Genomic DNA, 23,197 nt, shown 5'->3' with positions numbered 1-23,197 from the left:
CTGACTGTCCAGAAGCGAGTGGCCATAGCCCTCTGGAAGCTTGCAACGCCAGACAGCTACCAGTCAATCGCGAACCACTTTGGCGTGGGCAAATCTACTGTGAGCGTTGCTGTGATGCAAGTAGCCAATGCAATCGTTGAGCTACTGCTCTCAAGGTAGTGACCCTGGGAAACGTGCAGGTCATCATAGATGGCTTCGCTGCAATGGGATTCCCAAACTGCGGTGGGACTATAGATGGAACTCACACCCCTATCCTGGGACCGGAGCACCAGGCCAGCCGGTACATTAACAGAAAGGGCTACTTTCAATGGTGCTGCAAGCACTGGTGGACCATAGAGGACGTTTTACCAACATCAACGTTGGATGGCCTGGCAAGGTTCATGACGCTCGTGTTTTTAGGAACTCTGGTCTGTTTAGACGGCTGCAGGAAGGTATTTACTTCCCGGACCACAAAATAACTGTTGGGGATGTGGAGATGCCTATAGTGATCCTCGGGGACCCAGCCTACCTGCTAATGCCCTGGCTCATGAAGCCCTATACAGGCGCCCTGGACAGTGAAAAAGAACTCTTCAACTATCGACTGAGCAAGTGTAGAATGGTGGTGGGGTGTTCTTTTGGACGTCTCAAGGGGGAGATGGAGAAGCTTACTGACTTGCTGTGATCTCAGTGAAACCAGTATCCCCATTGTTGTTGCAGCCTGCTGTGTGCTCCACAATCTCTGTGAGAGCAAGGGGGAGACCTTTATGGCGCGGTGGGAGGTTGAGGCGAATAGCCTGGCTGCTGATTACGCCCAGCCAGACAGCCGGGCGATTAGAAGAGCCCAGCGGGATGAGCTGTGCATCCGGGAGGCTTTGAAAGCTAGGTTCCTCAGTGAGCAGGGTAACCTGTGACTATTAAGTTTGTTTAAAGAGAAGCTGAACCTGCCCCCGTTTCTTTACCCACTTAATGTTGACTATCCTCTCCAGTTACATACCCCCTTCACCCCGTTGCCTCCCTTCCAACACACCTTTCAAAATAAAATAAATGGAACTTTGTTCATTAACACCGTTTTCTTTATTAAGGATTTCATGGTAAAGGGTTGAAACTGGGACGCAGACTGTGGTGGGGAGCGGGTGTAGTGATGGAAAGGACGCTTCTAAACTCGAGGAATGACAGGTTCCTGCTCCTAGAGCGGCCCGCAGTGGTGGACTGGTTGTTTCAACGGAGCCTGCCACCCCTCCTTTTCGGAACTCTGTGTGTGGGGGCTATGTGACTTTGTGGCGGGGGAGGATGGTTACAGATCCCCTGCTGCATGGCTCTGTCATCCAGGCTAAGGACCGCTGCATAAGATCTGTAACCGCCCTCCCCCACCACAAACTCACATAGCCCCCCCACACAGAACATGAAAACCACCTCCCAGACTGACCAGGGTGCCTAGTGACTGCAATGTTTGTGTGACCTGCTGCTGAACCTGCTCCCGTATCTGTACCCTGGTAAAGGTGACTGTCCTCTCCAATTACCAACCCCCTTTTCCCCTTCAAACACACTCTCCTCTAAAAGAACATGACGGAAACAGTAATGAACAGAAACATATTTTTTATTAACAACTACACAGTTAGGGGAAGACACTGGGATGGGGGCTTGGGTGAGGTGCTTTTGGAGTGAAGGAAAGGACTTATCAAAACTTTGGGAATGAGAGCCGTCTGGTACTTGAGCAGTCTGCAGGGGTGGAATGACTGTTTTCACGGCCCCTGCCGCCCCTCCTTCTTGGGACTTTGGGCGAGGGGGGGATGGGACTTTGTGGCGGGGGAGGGCGGTTAGAGAGAGACTGCAGCGGGGCTCTGTTCTCCTGCCTCCAGTCCTGCAGAACATCTACAAGGCACCGGAGCGTGTCCGTTTGCTCCCTCATTAGTCCAAGGAGCGTTTGAGTCGCCTGCTGGTCTTCCTGCCACCACCTCTCCTCCCGTTCGCTGTGTGCTCGCTGGTATTGCAACATGTTCTCCCTCCACTGGGTCTGCTGTGCTGCCTCGGCTCGGGAGCAGTCCATAAGTTCGGAGAACATCTCGTCCCGTGTCCTTCTCTTTCAGCGCCTAATCTGTGCCAGCCTCTGGGAGGGGGATGCCGGGGTAGGTCGGGAGACACTCGCAGCTGTGGGATGGGAAAAATGGAGTGAATTACTCACAAAGATACATTTTTGTGAACAATGAACATAGTCTTTCTCTGTGAACAAGACCATGCACAGCACCTATCACATGTGCACTCAGGACAAGGTCAGATTTTCAGCCTTTGCATTCAGTGCCTGGGGTCTTGGAGTACAGATCACACAAGCAGGGCAGGACAGCGGAATTCGGCTAGCAGGGGGACATGGTAAGCTGTAGACTTTTGGATGCTGAAAGCTTAATTTATAGCAGTGCCCTCCTTTCACGTTCAAAGCAGTGCCCCTAGCGTTGGCCAGTTCCTGCTGCTGGCAATTCGGCCAGCATGAACTCTGCCCCTGTCCCACCCCCCTTGCGGCTGTCCCCGGGAAAGATCCCTGTATGCTGCCCCTGTCCCGCCTCCGCCGCATGCCTGTAAACCACCGGTTACAGCTATGGAAAGGAACAGGCAATCAGTCCCAATACTAACATTCCCCTAATTTAAAGCAGGTCACCATGAGTGATATCACTCTGATGAGGATCTCAGACACAGAGAAAGACCGCATGCTGTGTGAATGCCAGCAAAAACCGGGGCCGTATGCGGCCATGCTGTGCGAGGCACTGATCCCGGAGTACTTGCTGCTAGCCTGGCGTGGAAAAGTTTCCTACCATGGAGGACACAATAAGGCCGCTCTCCCCAGGAACCTAATGCAAAGGCTTTCAAATTACCTCCAGGAGAGCTTCATGGAGATGTCCCAGGAGGATTTCTGCTCTATCCCCGGACATATTGACACAATTTTCCAGTAGCTGCACTGGCAAGGACTAAAAAGTAGAGCGCCTAGGGCAAAGTAATCATGAAAAACCCATTGTTAATATTCCATTCCTGTTCTTATCAAAATAAATGTTTACATGTTTAAAACACTTACCGACTGATCCTTCCCCTGATTAAGGGTCAGGGTTAACGCCTTGGGAGGGTTGGTAAGGGATCTCCGTGAGGGTGATGAAGAGATCCTGGCTGTCAGGGAAATCAGCGTTTTATGCGCTGTCGACTGCCTCGTCCTCCTCATCTCCTTCCTCATCTTCCCCGTCCGCTAATATCTCCGAGGAAGCGGCCGTCGAAAATATCCCATTGTCAGATTCCACGGTCACTGGCGGGGTAGTGGTGGCAGCCGCACCTAGAATGGAATGCAGTGCCTCGTAGAAATGGCATGTCTGGGGCTGGGATCTGGAGCGTCCATTTGCCGATTTGGTCTTCTGGTAGCCTTGTCTCAGGTCCTTGATTTTCACGTGGCACTGTGTTGCATCCCGGCTGTATCCTCTCTCCGTCATGGCTTTGGAGATCTTCTCGTAGATCTTCGCATTCCGTTTTTTCGATCGCAGCTCCGAAAGCACAGACTCATCGCCCCACACAGCGATCAGATCCAAGACTTCCCGATCAGTCCATGCTGGGGCCCTCTTTCTATTCTGCAATTGGACGGTCACCTCTGCTGGAGAGCTCTGCATCGTTGCCAGTGCTGCTGAGCTCGCCACAATGTCCAAACAGGAAATGAGATTCAAACTGCCCAGACAGGAAAAGGAATTCAGATTTTCCCAGGGCTTTTCCTGTGTGGCTGGTCAGAGCATCCGAGCTCGGACTGCTGTCCAGAGCGTCAACAGAGTGGTGCACTGTGGGATAGCTCCTGGAGCTATTAGCGTCGAATTCCATCCACACCTACCCTAATTTGACATGGCCATGTCGAATTTAGCACTACTCCCCTCGTCGGGGAGGAGTACAGAAATTGATTTAAAGTGACCTCTATGTCGAACTAAATAGCTTCGTTGTGTGGACGGGTGCAGGGTTAATTCGATTTAATGCTGCTAAATTTGACATAACCTCCTAGTGTAGACCAGGCCTTAGAAATTGAAGTGGCTTGCATGCAGCAGTTGCAGTATTCTCTTTGACACAACACTAATGCCATTTGACTAGCCAAATCCATTCCCTACACCTCATATTTTAAAAGAAAACTTTGGATACAGGGATATTGGGGTATATGCCAAAAGGTAGTTTAGTATCCCTCTCCTAAACCAGGTAAAAATTCTTCCACATACTGTGTTGGAGAATAGAGGTCGTTGACAGCAAACATTTTCTCTCTTGGCTAACTGCAGCACATAAAATTCAGTTAAAACCAATAATGCCATTTGTTCTTTTGTTAATTAAAATAGTAATTACATAACCCCAGAGACCCCACCAAAATCACTGTGTACACATTGTTACTTTCTATTGTCTGTAGTTTTTAAGTTTGATTAGAACTCAAACTAATGAACTGGTTTTGTTGAAATATGTCAGAAAAATCAAACTTTACTCAGTTTATATGTTGCAAATTTGGGACAGGTACACTGGGTTTTTCTTACAAACCACAGAGGTTGTACGCCTACTTTAAGTGCAAAACAAAACACAAACTTAACAGCTGTGTCACAATGGATTCATAATTCACAAGGCCAGATTCTGGTATCCTTAGACATTTTGTGAGTGAACTCATGTTCTTTAATAGGACCACTTGAGCAGTTTGGTGCTATTCAGTATGAGTAGGGACATGGATCTCAGCATATCTGTTTTACTGCCATCCACCCAAAGCACTTTACAAACATTCAAGTGGCATAACAGTCCTGTGAGTTAGGCAGGTGTTATCCCCCTGTTTATAAAGGTGTAAACTAAGACATAGGTTAACTGGCTGGTCTGAAATCACAAAAACTCTGCTATCGCTGAGACAAGAATCTGTTTTGCCTAACTTCCAGGTCCAGGAGCACTGCCAGCTTTTCTGCCGCCCTAAGCGGCGGAAGGTCCCGCCCCAAAATGCCGCCCCCCACAGAGGCAGCGGAAGGTCCCACTGCCGAAATACCGCCGCGGTCGCTGCCCCCCAAATTGTAGTGCCCTAGGCGACCGCCTAGGTTGCCTAATGGGTTGTGCCGGCCCTGTCCAGGTCTGTACCATAACCCCATTACTATTTTTTGGGAGGAGGTTCTGAATATGAATCTAGCATTTCTAAAATACTGGACAGAAAAGTCCATCTCTGCATTCAAACATAAATATAAAGGACAGTGTTCTGTAGGTATAGTTCTGTTTCATTTTAAATGAACCACCAGCTTCATATAAGATTGATAGATACCTAAAAGAAGGGCTTTGTTGAACTTTCTGTTGAGAGCTAGACAGACTGAAACACAAACCAGGGTCTAAAAATAAATATATTCAAATTCAGCACAGAAGTGAATGTGTTTAGGGCTGTTTGGTTTTTAATCTTGGCACAACCTAATACACTTGGCAGCCTCTGCTCACGAGAGGCCTTGGCCTGGATTGCTGGGATACTGCAGGTCAAGAACGAAGTCTAGTTCTCTTGTCTGTGTCTGCTCAGGAGAGACCAAGGACCAGACAGTAGGTATAATGAAAGACAAGACTAGGGAAGATTACAGAATTGCACGGTACCTTTGTGAATTTATTCTAGAAGATAAGCGGCATACATATGTTGTTAAATAGCTTCCTCTTCCTTTCTCTGCCCTGTACCTTTATATACAACATAAAAACTCACTGATTCATTTTCATCAAAAAACAATTTTCTAGCCTTCAGAGGAGATGAGAAAACATGAAAACAGCTAAATACATTTTGCAGTAGATGGAGTAAACTTTCGGAAGTGCTAACAAAGTGATTTTCAAAATTGCATTTGCATGTGTGCAATTTTTGATGAATCACATCAAAAGTGTTTTTGTCTTCATTCAGCTGGGGAACAAATAATATACCATTTGATTTTTTTTCTGACCAATCACAGTTAGTCAACACAGACAAATACAGATAAGAAATAAGTTACAAAATTTTAACCACTGGAACAAACCACCAAGGAAAATGGTAGATTCCCAATGTCTTGATGTCTTTAAATCAAGCTGGACACTTTTTTGGAAGATATGCTTTAGCCAAACGCACATGATTGGGCTCAATACAGGAGTAAATGGGTGAAATTCAATGAGCTGTGTTGTACAGACATTCACGCTAGATGAGCTGACGGTCCCTTCTGGCCTTAAGATTCATGAATTTCAAAAAGAAAATATCAGAGGGGTAGCCGTGTTAGTCTGAGTCTGTAAAAAGCAACAGAGGGTCCTGTGGCACCTTTGAGACTAACAGTAGTATAGGGAGCATAAGCTTTTGTGGGTAAGAACCTCACTTCTTCAGATGCAAGAAAATAGGGAATAATCACAGAAAACTGCTTGTGCCAAGCTCCAGTTATGAAAATAATAATTGTAAAGGAAGACCCATTAGGAAACTGGAATCTGCTCCAGGATATTCTGCAAGCAGAAAAGTTATTGCTTACAATTATTCTCTGAGCTCTTCTGTATGGCACGTTGTACAATCATGTTGGCCCATACAAGCAAAATTACCTCTGTGAAACTGCATCAACCTCTAAGTGGAAAAGAGTGGAAAAATCAGGCTTTTTAGCTTTTAAAAGTTGTCACTATGTAATTAACACATGTGCCAGATAAACTACATGACTTGGTGCTAGAGTTTAATTTTCCATGAGAGTAAAATAGCACCAGTATACACATGAGTAACTTTTGTACATCTTAGTCTATTTATGGTGACATGACATCTCCATGATATAATTATGATGCATTAGAAATACCTTGGACTGGATGGATGCCTAAAATTTTACCTTTGGAATCTTAAAATGCATAGCTACCATCTTGCATAATTTACAATAGATATGAAAGTATGGCCCATGGAGACTACTGATTCCAGTAGGCCATAGTCCAAGTCTGCTATTCATCTGTCTCTGTGAATATCTTTGTCTTTATGTCTTTATTGCTGTTGAACTCAATCAACAAGCAATTTCCATTTATCTAACAAGGAAGAGAGATACAAGCAGCTAGTATGATTGTGTAGTTTTTGGTTGGTTGGTTGGTTAATTTTTCAGGTGTCCGCATAGGATATTATATTATATTACCCATTAAGTCAGGTCACCCCTAAACTAAACTAGACAGAGAAAGAGAAAACTGTAGTAAGTGGACTGGTATTTATTTGCAGAAGGAAATTATTAGTGATAGTAAGAAGGCATGGCACTGAAAAGACTTGCATTGTGTGCCAAAGGCATACCAGTGTAACAGGCCCATTCAGTGCTGAGTGGAACATGGTTGTCAGTGCTCTCACAGCTCAATGAGTGATTACAGGCTGTGCTGGATACACAGCAAAGAGCAATTTATGTATAAATTTTGAAAGCTTTGTAACGTGGGGCATGTTCTGGAAAATGGCATCTTAGCAGGGGCCTTTTTCTTCCCTCCCTTCCTTCTCCCTTCCCCCCGTATGCTACAGAACCAACATGTTCATTTGTAGCCCTTACAAAAACAGTAAAAGAACGACAACAGTGAAAGGATGAAAGAGAATGTCTTCCATAAACTCAAGAGGCATTAATATAACTGAATTCATCTGCAGGAATAACATCTGGTCATGACATGAAAGCAGTGGCACAGATTCACTGATGCTCTTACAAAAGCTGTAATTGTTTGAAGAAACTGGTAGAAGATAGTTTCCTGCATGTAGGTTTGAATACAACAGGTACTCTTGACTTGAACTGCTTTTATCAAAAAGGCCTGTTAAGTGGTTATGTCCCATAAGATGCATTATTTCCATTGAAAAGAGCCTATTTTTCCATGTCTCCCATTCTATTAGGAAAAAACATGTTCTACTGCACAAGTTTCTAACATTTACTGTATGTGTGTGGCAACTTCCCATTAATTTAAGACAAGCCTGCCTTTTTATTAGTCATTTTCTTCACCTGCCACATAGAGATATTTATGCAACAGCCACAATACCGGAGGTTTAAAAAGGTGCCAGTCAATATAATCACATCTACAGCTCCCAAATGATTTACAAGGCACCAATGTTTGCCAAGAAAAATAAAGACTTGAGAAACTCTTGGGTTTTTTTTTCTTTTGTTCTACAACTGACCATAACTGTTAAACTTTTCAACACCTTTGTTGCTTATGGAAACAGTAACACCATATCATTTTGCTGGCTGCCACCTTAACAAATATAATAAACCACACCAATTGGATGTCTCTATGGTTTTCATGCTGGATTATCTCTGGAATTTTTGGCTTAGATTTTCAAAGCAGTGTAAGGGGTTTGGATACCCAATTCTCAGTCAAATTAGTTAACTGAATTTCTCATTTCCTAAAATAAGGACATCAAACTGTTACAGAACTCCTGTCTGGAAATTTTCAAATGATCCAAACCACAAATTCAGACATGGTTTGGATATTAAACAGAGCAATACTGCAACAAATATACAATAGGATGACTTTACTCATGAATATGAGGTCAGAAAAATGTGGAATTGGAGGCTTCTACTAATTTTTACCACTTTTTACATTTATTTTTAAAAAGGCTGCCTGGTGCATAATTACCCATAACTTGTTAATTAACTAAACCTTATATTTATGAGGTGAATCATGAGAAAACCAACTTAAAGTTACATAAAAAGCCACTGATGGACAGTCAGAGTAAAAAATTTTTTCCTGGAATTATATAATGTCATAAAATAAAGTATACCTACATCAATACTATTAGCTGTATAGTGTGCTGTAGCTTGAGATACTTCTGTAGATTTATTATAGGAACATGAATTGCTCTTGATGGCAGTGGGAGTTCTGCTTAAAAATCACAACAGCACTCAGCCATTCACAAAGTTGGTTTTGAACTTTACACGGCTGTATTATCTCCTAGCTATCGGTGACTTCATTAAGTCTAATATTATGAGATGCTCATTTAAAAATAAATTACCGGTAATTAGTTTTTGGCCCATTGTACTGATCTTCTGTGTGGAACTGAGATAGCTCTGGGCAAGTGGAATCAAATTGAACAGCGCTACTTTTGAAGAAATAGCAATTTGTTGTGCCTCAAGAGCATTTTAGTACCAGTTACTGCTTCCACCATAGTAGCAGACTGTTCCACTATAGTCTGTTCCAATATCCTTGTAATCACTTGCACCCTCACAATCTGTAACCTTGTTTCTTAATCCCCCTTTGTATTTTCCATATTCTAATATTTACTAATGGTTTTGTGCACCAGGCTGGTAAAATGTGGGTTATACAATCCTTTTTGGATACACTAACATGGTGTTTTTTTATTTAGTACTTTAATAAGCTATATTCTTTATATTGCTATTTCTAAAGGATCCTTGAGCAAATGGGAATGTTTTCTTATTTATTTGATTAATATTCCATCCTAACCTTCCTTGATTTCTGCCCCAAAATCTATTTTCTGGTAAGGGCATCTTAGAACAGCAGTGGAACTAAAATTAAGGTTTGCGGGCCTGGTTCTGCAAATTCCTGCTCAGATGTGTAGGGGCTGTGTAAGAGTGAATAAGGGCTATCTGGGTGAATTAAGTACTGGCAGGATCAGTGTGAGGGAAATTGAGTAGTAGGGGCAGGAAATTCATTCCAAGTCTGATAGACTGCAGAACTGAGATTTTACATTCCAATGAGGTGGCTGTAATGGAAGCTAAATGAGTTTTTTTCCCCCCATACCCATCATCATTATATCCTTGAATTCCTGACCAGCTGGGCTGTTCTACTTGGTTAGCAGCCCAGTGAATAGAGACAACTTCCACTTGAGGTAGTTCTCACTCTCAGGTGGTTTCCAGCCTTTCCACAAATAAGATGAAGTGGATCGAGATGGGTTTGGCTACTTCCATGTATTGTCTTCACTGCTGGAGTTTTACTGGTTTCAGTGGTTCTGGATTTAATGGTGAAGCTGGAGGCTGTAATCTATTACATGGCTATCATAGATTAAAGTCAACAGCAAGGAAATTTTGAGTTTGTTATTCATTACTGGGGATTTAACCCTCCTCTGGGATTACAAAGTGCCAACCTCCCTTAAATAAACCATAGTTAAATGCTTGCTATAGAATACACCATCTTAATGGCCTAACCAGTTAAGATTCTGGACCAAGTTCTCTGCAGCATTCAGTCTTTACTGGTCACATCAGAGGCAGTGGAGCTTCGAAGGAGAGGGTTGCTGCTCCCTAATCTAGGAGGTGGTGTTTAGAGCTTTTTCAGGGCTACTGTAAATTGTGTCCCAGGTGGTGTTCTGCCATTTAAACATTGCTGGAGCACAGCATGGTCTAGCCACATCCCTGACTCACTCCTGCTCTGCCCCCTGCACCAGCAGACTCCCCAGCTGGCAGCATAAGTAGTGCAAAGGTTTTGTAGCAGGGCTCAAGGTTGAGCCCTTTTTCTCAAACCTTCCTTGTTGGCGGAGGAGGTTGAAAAGGTTGAGGCAAGATTTCTGCAGCACTGTCTGGATACCTCTGATTTCCTATCAGCCAAGTTTTAGGTCTGGGTACTCTACAGTGATTTCATTAGTATTCTTGGTCACTGATTTCCTCCTGGCAATGAAGGAAGGTTAGGAGTCCAGTCAGATTTTCTTAGATCTGTCAAGAAGCCTTTGATGCTGGTGACCACAAGGTGCTGCGGGCATGCTTCCAGGACCTGTCAGAATGGAGGGTCTGTTCTTTGGCAGCTCTGTTCTTTCTTTCCTGAGAGGTGTCAGCAAGTATTCTAGGGTAATTGGTCACCCACTCCAAGGGTTCTCACCTGCAGATTCTGTTGTGTCACCTCGCTGCTTCAGTGTATATGTGAGATTACTATGATAGATAGCACTGCAGCACAAAGCAACTCGCTATCATTATGATGACACCCTGTAACTGTGCCTTAGTGGGTCACAACTGAGGATGCCAAATTTGGGACGAACTGCTGAAAAATAGGGCAAACACAGCCCAAAATTGGTGGTTATTTTGAATAAGATATACCAAACCAGCCACGAAAGTAAACTGCTGTTTCACCACACTTTCTAACAAGAAAACATAAAGGCAGTTTTCTCAAGCTTTCCAGTTTCTATATTACCACCAAAAACACTGCATTCAGAAACGAGTGGTTCTTTACAATCAGTCTCATCAAATAGGTTTTTCTGATCCTAAAGGACCAACCACACACCCAGGTCAATATAGAACTTAGATCTGACCCAAAAATCACACAGATGCCAGTCCTTTAGTATCTAAAATCTGAAGATTTATTTATGGAAAGAAAGAAAGAAAGAAGAAGGTGAGCATTAAAATTGGTTAACGGAATTAATTACATACAGTGAGGGCAAAGTTATTGGTTTAGGCTTGTAGCAATAATGGAATAAACTGCTGACTTAAGTCAAGTCTCTGGAATGCATCCACAGCGCAGATGGGTTATTTAGTCTTTTGTTCAGTTTATTTAGTCTTTTGCTTCAGTTTGTAGCAAAGTTCCTCCAGAGGTAAGAAGCAGAATTGAAGACAAAATGGAGGTGTTTTATAGCTTTTGCCATGTGGAGGGCATCCCATTGTTCTTATTGTGGGAAATTACAGTACCAAGATGGAGTTTGGAGTTACATGGGCAAGTCACATGTTCATATCCAATTTCCCTCAGTCATTGCAGGAAGCCATTACCTACACTCCAAACAGCAAGTTTACATGACAGTCCTCTCAGTGTAAGTGGGTGTCTTCCATGGTCCATTGTCAAGCAAGTGTTTCTTGATGAACCACTTAATTTGAACAGTTCCTTCAAGATGTGCTGGCTAGCTGCCTTGTGGGTGTTACCCCAAGAGCCAACATTTGAAATCCAAGTATAGAGCCAATACTTATAACTTCACATACAAAAATGATACATTCATACAGCTAGTATAATCATAACCAGCAAAACATAACCTTTTCATAGACACCTCAACCAGCAACCCTTGTACAATATTTGCTGCAAATATATAACAGTGGTTACAACAATGATCACACACCCATATCTACATTGTCTTTTAATAAGATCCAGACAGTGCAGATGCCTTGCTTTCCTGGCCAGTTCCTCTATCCAATTTTTTTTTTTTTTTGTAAATTTATCTTCTAGTTTATATTTTTCACACATGCTTTTATTTTGGTTGTCCGAGGATTACATTCTAGATCTGAATGAGTTAATATGCAAACATTTCCCAAATACCTTCCATCAATTTTGCATGAATAAACTTGAACATATCCTTGGATGCCCCTGTTGGTAAGGTTGGTGAGTGATTTTTGAGAAAGTCTTGGGTGTCCCTTTATATTTCGTTGGAGTAAGTCATGTTAACCCTCTTGAAAAACAAGAGGCCTCTGCATGACATTTTTCACAATCCAGTGGTAGCTGTGACAATATCATTTCTGAGGAAGTGCCCCTAAATGGTGTAATGGTCATTGTCTGTTGGAGAGTCGGTCTCTTAGGACAGTTATACAATCAGCTTGCTGCTGACTTTTATCATTAAATATCCTATGTTCCATTTGGGGTAATTACATTTTTCCTACCTTCATTCCCTTGCCATTTCAATAGATACCGTCATTTAAACTGCTTAAGAGTTGCTGTTGCTATTGCAGTGGTAGAGGACTGACATTTCCATCACAGTGCATTGGATCTAGCACAGGTACTGTGGCAAAGACAACTTTATTTAAACTTTATTGGTATGTTGTTTGTAGTGTACCAAATTGTGCCATTTTAATTAAAACATTCCATCCCAAGAGTCCCTGAGTCACCTAAATTTCAACCACCTAAATCCTGGCAGTCCAGCAGCTTGGCACATATCTCATACATAAGCCCCAGTGGAATTCACAAAGTAGGCGTTCCCCCTCCTAACTTGCCTTCGGGGCCTGACCCGGTAGATGTGCTCAGAGCATACCTAAACCCATACAAAAGATGATTGAGGAGGAGGAGATGGTGCCCCCAACTAGTTAGAGCACTCATCCAGGACATGGGAGATCCATGTTCAGATCCCCACTCTGTCTCAGGCCAAAAGTCAACATGGTTACCCAGACAACTTCCTGGGCCATCCTCCAGAGTTAAATAGTGACCATGGACCAATCAGAAGGCCACAGGGTGCTGTTGCTCTGGTCTCTTTGGGTGATACTTCCTGTGGCACCTAATCTCCACAGTGCTCCAGTGACCTCCTGATGGTGATGTGGGAATGTTAGCTGCCCCAGGCTGCAGCCCCAGCTTCTAGTCCTGCAGATCCTTATAATATTTTGTTTAGGTATTAGGAAAAACTTTCTAACTCTAAGGATAGTTCAGCACTGAAACAGGTTACCTAGGGATGTTTGTAGAACCCCCATCATTGGAGGTTTTTAAGAACAGGTTATACAAACATGTCAAGGGTGGTAAGGTTTATTTGGTCCTACCTCAGCATGGAGGGGAAGGACTAGATGACCTCTCAAGGTCCCTTTCAGCCCTACAGTTCTACAATTCTTTGTCTTATTGGCTAGTGTAGGCAGCTCTGTGTTCATTGTGCTAGCTTTTGTGAAGCCCATTCTTAGGTGCCCAACTCTCCCTATGCATTGTGCCTAATTCCACTGGATGGCACAGTGTCTGGATGGCAGGGTGCAGAGGATTGTAAAGCGTAAGTCCCCCTTGTGCATCTGACCAAAGTGTTTAAAGGAGCTGGGCCTGGGAAAGGTTTGGGCCTGAAGGGTCACTTGGACACTGAGCATGTGGAAAAACTCCAGGCAGAAATGCCTGGAAGTTTCTGCAGAGATAAAAAACAGGGAAGGACTCCAGATAGGAAATCCTGAGCGTGGATGCTCAGAAGAGAGCAGGGAGTGTTTCAAGGAATCTAAGGTGGGCTGAGGGGAATGGCTGATCAGAGCCAGCGAAGGGCTGAAAAGCTGTGCCCAGCTTGTAAAATTAAAAGCAGGCAGAGCAGACCTCAAGGAGGCAGGGCTGTGCCAGCCTGAGACTGGTGTGGAAGAGACTTTATTTTGAGTTTGTTTTATGCTAGTAAGCCAGACCCCAGGGTGTTGTGTCACAAGCCTTTGTGTAGTCATTGAGGAGGGGAAACTGAGGCAAAGTACAGCAGTGTCACTTCAGGCCATGAGGAGATTCTCAAGAGGTGGTTGACTTTATTACAGGAGCCTTTTGGAGCTTACATAAATGTAAAGTTTTTATCTTTAAAATGAAAAACAGATCATTAAATGAGAATAGCTAGAAAAGAATTTGATCACTTTGCTATTGATCTGCTTTATGGGGACACAGAAATATTGACAATGGGATGGAGATTTAGTTATTTTGTATTGTACACCCCTATCCCGATACAACGCTGTCCTTGGGAGCCAAAAAATCTTACCGCGTTATAGGTGAAACCGCATTATATGGAACTTGCTTTGATCCGCCGGAGTGAGCAGCCCCGCCCCCCCGGAGTGCTGCTTTACCACATTATATCCGAATTCGTGTTATATCAGAGTAGAGGTGTATCTATAAAATATACTTCTACCTGTAGATATGTTAATTGAATAACCTCTGGTGAAACTCAGGTACAAATAGTGTCCTTGTCCCCAAGTTCAGCTGCAGTTGTATCTGTTTATAACACAAACTTGGAGTTAGTAAATGGCAGAAGTTTAAATGAAAGCTGATAATATTAAAAGTGCATCAGAGCTACAGTGACAGATGTAATTATCTTCCTTGCTGGTATTCTACATTGTGCCAGCCCTATGGTGATGAGGAGACAACCCCAGCAACGTCTTGAGAATGCAATAATATGTCGAAGGAGAGATAATGTTTATCATCACTGCCTCTTTTATAACAGGGAGTCTTGGTGTAAGATGCAGGGTCAATTCTCAGTGTAATGTGCAAAGATTTAGCTACACAAATTCCTGTTAACTTAAATGGGAACTATGTGTGACTAAATCTCTCTGCATGCTGAACTCTAATATTGCAGGGATGTTCATGGTTTTGTGGGTTACCAGAAATGAACAGATGGGCCCAGATTCTGTTTACTTACATGGGTGAAAGTCCCAAGTAACTGTACAAAAACATAGTTACTTAAGGATTTATACCAAAGACAATGAGATCAGAATCAAACCCATAACTGGAAGACATGGACCCATTATTCAGTGCTCTGCAACTTGTATAAATAGTGTTTCTATCAGACTCTGGTAGTCTAAGGTACATCTACGCTGCATGCTTCTTTTGGCAACGTGTAGTTTACATTCGCACGTAAGTGCCCTAGCATGGGTATAAATAGCAGTGTGTAGTTGGTGAGACATGGCGGCTTAGGTGAGTAGAGTCGAAACATGCCTGATGGGTGTTGGTATGTACGTGAGTACATATTCTACATGGCTTTCATCTTGCCCGAGCCATGCCTCTGTTTACACTGTTGTTTTTAGCAGGGTAGTGTCCCACTGTCTGCTTGCTGCTGGAGTCCTTCCTATGCAAGTAATAGAAGAAATAATACAACTTCAGTGTTTAGAACTGGGTATCACTGTTAAGGTACATATTGTGTCTTATACTAAAGGCCTGATTTCATTCTCTCTCACAGTGGTGTAAACCAAGAGTAACTCCATACACTTCAGTGGAATTTCACTGATTTGGGAGGGTAATCAAGCTCTTACTATTGAACATCCTGTTCAAGTAAATGTTTATCAAACTATTGGTGAGATCTTGATATTGAAAGACAGATTTGTCCTATGTGTTTTAAATAGCTACCTACCTGTGACAGTCTGTACCCCTATGTTCACCCCTTTTATAGAACTATGATAAATCTGGTACAAAGTATGCCTGGGAGGTATCATTTGAAAACTCATAATTTGCTAACCAATATGGCCCTGGTAAAGTATGGTTTCAGAGTAGCAGCCGTGTTAGTCTGTATCCGCCAAAAGAACAGGAGTACTTGTGGCACCTTAGAGACTAACAAATTTATTAGAGCATAAGCTTTCGTGGGCTACTGCCCACTATGCATCCGAAGATGTGGGCAGTAGCCCACGAAAGCTTATGCTCTAATAAATTTGTTAGTCTCTAAGGTGCCACAAGTACTCCTGTTCTTTTTGCTGGTAAAGTATGTGTGGTAACACTGTCTGTTAAGTTATCAGAATCTACTATACGATATTACGAAGACATGTCACAAGTCTGGAAAGCAGTTACAAACCAGTTCTCTAGAGACAAAAGGCTAGTCAGCACCTCAGCCAGGTGTCAACAAAATCAAATGGAACATCACCTTGTTAAGTGGCCATTCTTTGGCAGGAAAGAGGATGTGGATGAAAATCTACATCTTGACAGAGAAACAGCTGAGGTTTCCTATCCACACAGACTTTGTCTCCTAAACCTCAGCTGGAGAAGATTCTCAAAGAAGAGAAAGAACAATAGGAAGGGAGAACAGATGCCCCAAATGATCTCTCCCTTCCTCTCTACCCACGGCATTGACAACATGTGACGAACAAAGGAAGTAGCACTGTACTGTGAGAGGAATCCTGTCTGAAAGGAATTCAGCCAGTAAGACTGCTGAAACGTGGTGAGAGAGACTTTGCTTTGAATTCACTAACTTGTTGAGTTAGGCATTAGTTGCATTTTACTTTTTTCTTGTAATCAATCCTGACTTTTATGCCTCATTATCTTTCTGTAGTTAACACATTTGTTTTATTGTTTTATCTAAACCAGTGTGTTTGGGAAACACCATTTGGGAAAACAGGCTTTGTGCATATCACTTTCTTTTAATAAAATGACAAACTTTATACGAGTTTTATTGTCCAGGAGAGATCTGGGCAGTACAAGATGCACATTTCTGGGGAAAAGACTGGGAATTTGCTGGTGTTGCTCTGCAGTGTAATTCAAAACTGGCTGACTATAGCACTCATACAATACAAGTGGGATTAATTTACATGCTGAAGGCTGTGTGTGAGCAGACCAGGAATGGTAGCTCAAAGCAAAGCCGTGTAAACGGCACCCCAGGTTCATCAGTCCAGATTGTACCCTATCACACTAGCATTTTGAAAGCCAATTTCTATTAGAAATCTAGTGAATGGGGGAACATTGTGAAGCTGACTTCTGTTTGCATTGTATTTCCCTGGTAGCGTGTTACTTGGAAGAATCTCATTAATGAGTGCACTTTCCCACGTGAGTGACTTTCATTGTCACTGCTCTAAATATAAATGTCACAGGACATTTTGCTGTAGGCATAAACCACATTACACTGACGCGCATATCAGATTGGTCTTCTGATATATTTCCCTCTTTTAAAATTCTTAAGTACTATAGAGTGTGGAAGAAATAGTTGCAGAATTGCATATTTACATTCCAGAGTTATAGTTACTATTTATTATATAAAGCTGACAAATCTGTGCAGTGAACCCATCCTCAGTGATTTTTCTCCTTGTATCTGTGAAGCTAGAACAAGGTCTTGCTTTGTTGGTATTTCAGAAGTGCAAATGCTAAGGTGATTAGGAATAGTTTCACACCTTTTTATATGAACAGAACTTGCAATTGTAAATTAGCACCTTGAAGAAAGCAACATTGCCTGAGTTCCCAAGAACAGGCTGGTTGCAAAAGGAGCATATCGATGTGCTATATAGTGTAAAGTTTCTCAGATCAAATGTAGTTTAAAATAGCCATAGCCTTTTTCTGTGGAAGGCTGATTCTGACAGACGCTTAAAAGTATCTTACTTTTCATTTCACCAACAAGAATATTTGACGTAAAAAACCACTTCAGTATTTTACAAACTATATTTTTGCGGGGGGTGGGGGGAGAGAAGAGGAGGAAGATTTATCACTTGGTACCTTTGTCTTGTTTACTTTCTTTTGTTTTCCTACCTTAGGCCAGGTGACAGTCTCTCCCTGCCACTTCTTGATACCTGAATTGGCTTTCTTGGAGGCAACACTTCCTGTCTGTGACTGACAAGAAGCACTGTTTCTGGTGGGATGGATTTTCTCCATCTTTCTTTGTTTCCTTCAGTCTCTGCCTCTCCTGTCTCAGTTTTTAATGCTTTGTTTGCTGTTTTCTATCTCCTGTTCTCACTGTACTTTTACTCCCTCTGTTATTACACTTTATTTCTCCTTCCTCTGTTTTCTCACCTTCACTTCCTTCTCTTTTCTGTCAACTTCCTTTGCTCTTTTTCTATAGTCATCATCCTCTCCTTCCCTCCTCCATTTGCCTTCCACTTGTCACCCACTTTTGTCCATCTTCTCCTACAACCCTTTCCCTACCGATTTCCTTTCTGCCATGCTATGGTTTCCCTTCCTCTGCTGTTGATTTCCAGAAGATCTCCCCCACATTTTCAGCCTGCAAGTCCACACATTATCTTCCTCCCTCTAGTAACCCCCATAATAAGCATAGAGCTCCGTACAGCCTTTAGGAAGATTCCTCCAGTCTGACTGTGAGACAACAAGCAATTTTCAGAGGCTTCACAGAGTGCAGAGCACTCAGTACCAATAGTGCTTAATCCCTGATGACTGGAAATGTAGGAAGGTGGAAGACAACTGTGAGAAGCAGGAACTCGTGCAAAATGTGGGGGACTTGGCAGCCTTGTCTTTCTTTATGTCTGCTGTGTTATCCTTAGAGAACAGAATTGAAGGAAAACATATGAATGTGCTAACGCTGAAATTATTAGATGTGAGACTTTGCTACTGACTTACTTTTTTGGGTTTTGAGCTTCAAGTCTTAATATTGCTTTATTGTTCTGTTGTGTTTAGATTGTAATACAATTGTCATCAAAGGGATTTAATCCTTATATTACAGTGTCCTAGAACTACTCCAAAACTCTGTCTATAGAATTACTTCTGTGTTACTAGTGTCATGCTGGCCAGAACTATTGCAGTAACATCTGAATACCATTACTTTATATCTGTTCATTAGGAACTGGACTGAGACTACCAAGATTTCACTCAGACCATTATACAAACATTACAAAATAACTTCTGGTCATTACTGATCTTGGCCAGATTTGAACCCATAATCTTAGTGTGGAAGGCTCTGCAGCCCAATAACCAATCACCTGTATTACCCTCAGTCCTCTAGTACAGTCTCCCTTAAAAAATAGTTATTCCATAAGGGAAAAATAAAAAAATTCAAACTACTGATAACCATTCACTTTTTCTATCTCAAAAAGAGAGAGAAGGGATACTTTCAATATGAGACTCCTTTGTATACAGTACCCGTCATGACCTCAAGGCTGTACTATTGTGCTCTTAATTTAAAACTGTTCTGTACAGTACACATCTCCAATACAGTCAAATTCCCTAGTATTTGTCAGCACCAGTGGGAAGTCTTATACAGATACTGTACCATTTAAATAAGGAAATATGGAACTCATTAAAAAGCTGGTGAAGTGACCTAAAATGTAGCAGTTCCAATTAGTGTAATATAATTACAGTACTGACCTACTTGGTTAGACGTAACACAAAGCAATAATTTCATTAATAAGAGCCTAAGTGAAATGCCATTTGGGTAAATAAATGTTATCTTGCCTATGAAGGGGGATATTTATGTTTCTTTCCTGACTGTGAACGTTAAGAACAAGCATTGAAACTGCATTATATCTTCTTTATTAAGAAAGGAACATGGTCCCAGATTTTCAAAGGTATCATTTACATACCTAAATATGCAGAGAGGCACCTAGTGGGATTTTGAAAAGTGCCCAGGCAGTTATCTATATCTTTAGATACCTAAATAAAAAATTGACCCATGATCACTTTGACATATTAGATATTCCATAGGGATTCATTTAATTTCCTTCTATGACAGGGCATGACTCACCACTGCAGCACCTCCTGCTGGCCGTCCTGGGAATTAGCTCTGGTTCACTGGTGCGCCCTCATCTAGTGGCATCTCACCACCATCGCTTCTGCCATCAGGACCCGTGTTGCTCTCAGGACCACAGTGTCCTCTTCTGGACACAGCTCTCCAGCTGTGCCCCATTTGGTTCTCTCCCCTGCCCCCTTTTGTGGGGGGGCAGCAGTCCTCTGTCCAGCCACTTGCCTCAGTGGCAGGCGGCAGTCCAGGGTCTAGCCACCTTTGTCAGTGGCAACTGGGACCAAAGGGTGGGAGGGGGGAGAGGGCCCAGCAGTCACACACTGCGTCACCTCTAACCCCTGCCATCTGTTTCCCTGGGCCATTTCCCCACAGCTCTAGCACCTTCTCCACCCTTGTATCCAGGCCCCAGTCTGGCAGCAGTCAGCCGAGAGCTCACTCATGCTCCCCTGACCCACCCAGCGCTGCTCTGACCATGGTGCTGCCTCTTCTCCCTCCTTCAGGGCAGCCACTCCTCCCTCCTCAACTCTAGGGAGTGACTGAAGCTTCTATGTTCAGCAGCCCTTCTTATATGGCCCAGTCTGGCCCTGCCTGGCTATCTCTCTAACCCTTCTCCTGATTGGCTGTCTCTACAAGCCCTTTCCTAAATGGCTGCCTCCTGCGTAGCCTTCCCGGTGCTGCTTTACCCCCTCTTCTGCCAGTAGGGGCAGACGCCCCATCACACCTTCCCTGTGGTGATTCAACATTAGATACAGAATCAGCAGCTAAAGAAGAACAAATAGAGAGGGTCCTCTATTCATATTGTTAGATGTCACATTCTTCAGCACTTCCAAGACATTTTATTTATTTATTTTAATAGCCCGTTGTCTGAGCCTCTGATTGCATTTACATTAATATATCATCATCTATAAGACCTTTAACAACATACTGCCAACAGCTGGAAGAATCAAAAGACAGTCCCTCAGATCTTTATTCCATAATGCATCATAAAATACACAAAGTCAAAGCAATTCTTCCCAGACCTTTCCAGAACTATCCTTTAAATCAAACACTTTATTGAGTTGATCTCAGGCGAAAGGCTGAGCAAACAAAGAAGCTCTAACACTTTGCTCTTAAGTTCAACAAACTTGAACACTGGTAATGCAAAATAGGGATCAGTTCCAGAGTCATGAACACTCCAGAGAAAATGACTTGCCTCCAGGCCACCCAGAATTCAAACACTTTTATCAAAAACACCTTGGCTGATCTCAGCTCTTAGAAGGGTACATACATCAGGGAGAGAGACAAATTAAAGCAGCCAGGATGCTCAGCATGCATGGTTTTATAGATTAGCACTGATGCCTAAAACTGTATGCATAGAAACTCAGATTTTCAAAACTGTCTAGGAGATTTGGATGCCCAACGAAGGTGTCTGATTCCTCCCCTGGGCGGGCGGGGGTTGAAAATCCCACTCAGAAGCAATTACAAAGTCAATAGGATATACAGAGAACAGGTATAATGTGCTCAAAGCAGCTTTCATTGCTAATTAAGCAGGTTGCTGAGTTTTGCACCAGCTGAAGATTCCCTGTTGGGTGGCCCCAGGTAGAGATGACAAAGTTATGGATAACTATATGGGCAAGACCATAGCCAAGAAAAAATGGTAGCAACTCCCTAGACAAGCATAGATGTAACACAGTGTGATTCCAGTCCAGAGCAATTTAGGGTCCAAACAACCCCTGAGGTGTAAACCTCATTGACAAAGGGTGAGTATACCCTATACAGAGGGAGCATACACCACCTCATCCAATTTACTTAGAAGTTTTCCACACCCATTGGTGTCACCTCCATCTAGCCTGGAGTGAAATTCAGCCAACTCATCTTCATCAGTGCCTCATCTCAGGGAAGCACAAGGCCGTACCAGCCAGGTCTGATTGGGGAAAAAAAGCATAGTGCTTATGATAAACATGCTGTTGTAATTGCCACGCCAGTGGCTCTCAGTTCCACTGTGTTCTTCAAGGGAGGACAGTCCCATGCTTGTCATGAAATCTTTGAGATCCTGAGTCAATGTACAAGTGTTCTTATCCCCATGGACAGTGAAGTTAACGTAGATAACTCCAGTGCCAGGCCAGACAAGGATATTTTCAGCTGGGGAGGGTGACTTGAGGTGCAGCAGAGCTGTCCGTATATCAGCATAACTCTGCATGCAAAACTATTAATAGCTTTTTCATTCCAGTTGATGATTTGTTACATGTTGCATTAACTGTGTCAAGAGAAACATACTTTTTTAGGACACATGAAAGTCCTATGTTGTCCAAGTCTTAATGCGATGTCTTTGGGCTCACATCGCTATTTAGCTTTCGTTATATGATATTTGTGTTTTGTTTGTCACTCATTAAGGCTTAGATGAAACTGGCTGACTTTGTACTACTACAGCAAAGAGCAATCTGCTGCAGCTGGGTTTATCTAGTCCATTGATATTTATGATTACTCATTTTCCCTTTGTTTGCAATTACACACTTCGTCCAAAAATCTGCTCCTAAATATATATCTACACAGTTAGGACATTAGTAATGTTGTGCATCATTATTAATTTGTCTGAGCCTCTGGTTGCATTTACATTAATAGATCATCTAATTAATACATAGACACTTGTTACAAGCCATCGGAATCTCTTGTGTGCGTAGAAAGGGGTCCCAAATTTCATTCTTTTCTGACCTGCTGCAGTTGAGCCTCAAGGAATTATAAGATTGAGGTTCAAATGCTGGCTGATGGAAATATATATCCTGATGTATCATTACAGGCATTTTCAAGTGATTCTTGCTTTGTAGTTCAGTTCATTAGCAAAGTAGTATATGACCATTTCAGCATACTCATTAGACTTCTCCACAGAGAATAATCCTGCACTGCACCCAAATTGCTTCTCATGAACTATAAAAATCAAAACAATATGACCACTGATTAATAGAACTATTGGCCTCTACCCAGATGTTCCCATCTTTTAGGAGCCTCTTCAAATTTTGTTTTGTTTTGTTAAGAGAGTCAAAATTCTTATTTGAGGAAGCAATGAGAGACAAGTGCATGTTAAGCAAGAAACATGCAGGCAGCACTATATCAATTGAACATGTTGAATGAACCATTAAACCTGATCAGTTGGTTCAGATACGAACTGAACATTGATTTTTAGAATTACATGCATGGGCAGAGGATCAAATTGGCCATGTGCCATCTGTTTTTCTTCACTAAAGGAAAACGTTCCTGAGTAGGGGGAGAAAATATCTGCAATACAAGCCAAAGCTTGCAGTATTTACTCAGGAAAGTTCCAATTGAGTCAATCGGAATTTTGCCCTGAGTAGGAACTTCAGGATCTGGATTTATGCTCATGTACATTTGACTATTCCATTATTCAAATTAATAGTAGAAGTGTGTTCAAATGGGAATTGTTTTATTTTTAGCAAGGAAAGTGACAAGTTCTTGGCAATCATCTAAAGATGAGAAAACACTGTGTACAACTGATGAATAATAAATATTTTATGGGGA

At 42.5% G+C, this 23,197-nt stretch overlaps 1 protein-coding gene across 2 annotated transcripts in view; it reads left to right on the top strand.

The window, feature by feature from the left end:
- ELOVL6 (ELOVL fatty acid elongase 6) overlaps positions 1 to 23,197 on the top strand; it is a 140,022-nt gene that overhangs the window by 70,830 nt on the left and 45,995 nt on the right. The gene's annotated exons all lie outside the window — the stretch shown is intronic.

The sequence above is a fragment of the Malaclemys terrapin genome, chromosome 5, assembly GCF_027887155.1.
Source record: "Malaclemys terrapin pileata isolate rMalTer1 chromosome 5, rMalTer1.hap1, whole genome shotgun sequence".
Taxonomy (NCBI): Eukaryota; Metazoa; Chordata; order Testudines; family Emydidae; genus Malaclemys; species Malaclemys terrapin.
Note: the sequence above shows the minus strand (reverse complement) of the source record. Positions and strands in the feature narration are given on the sequence as shown.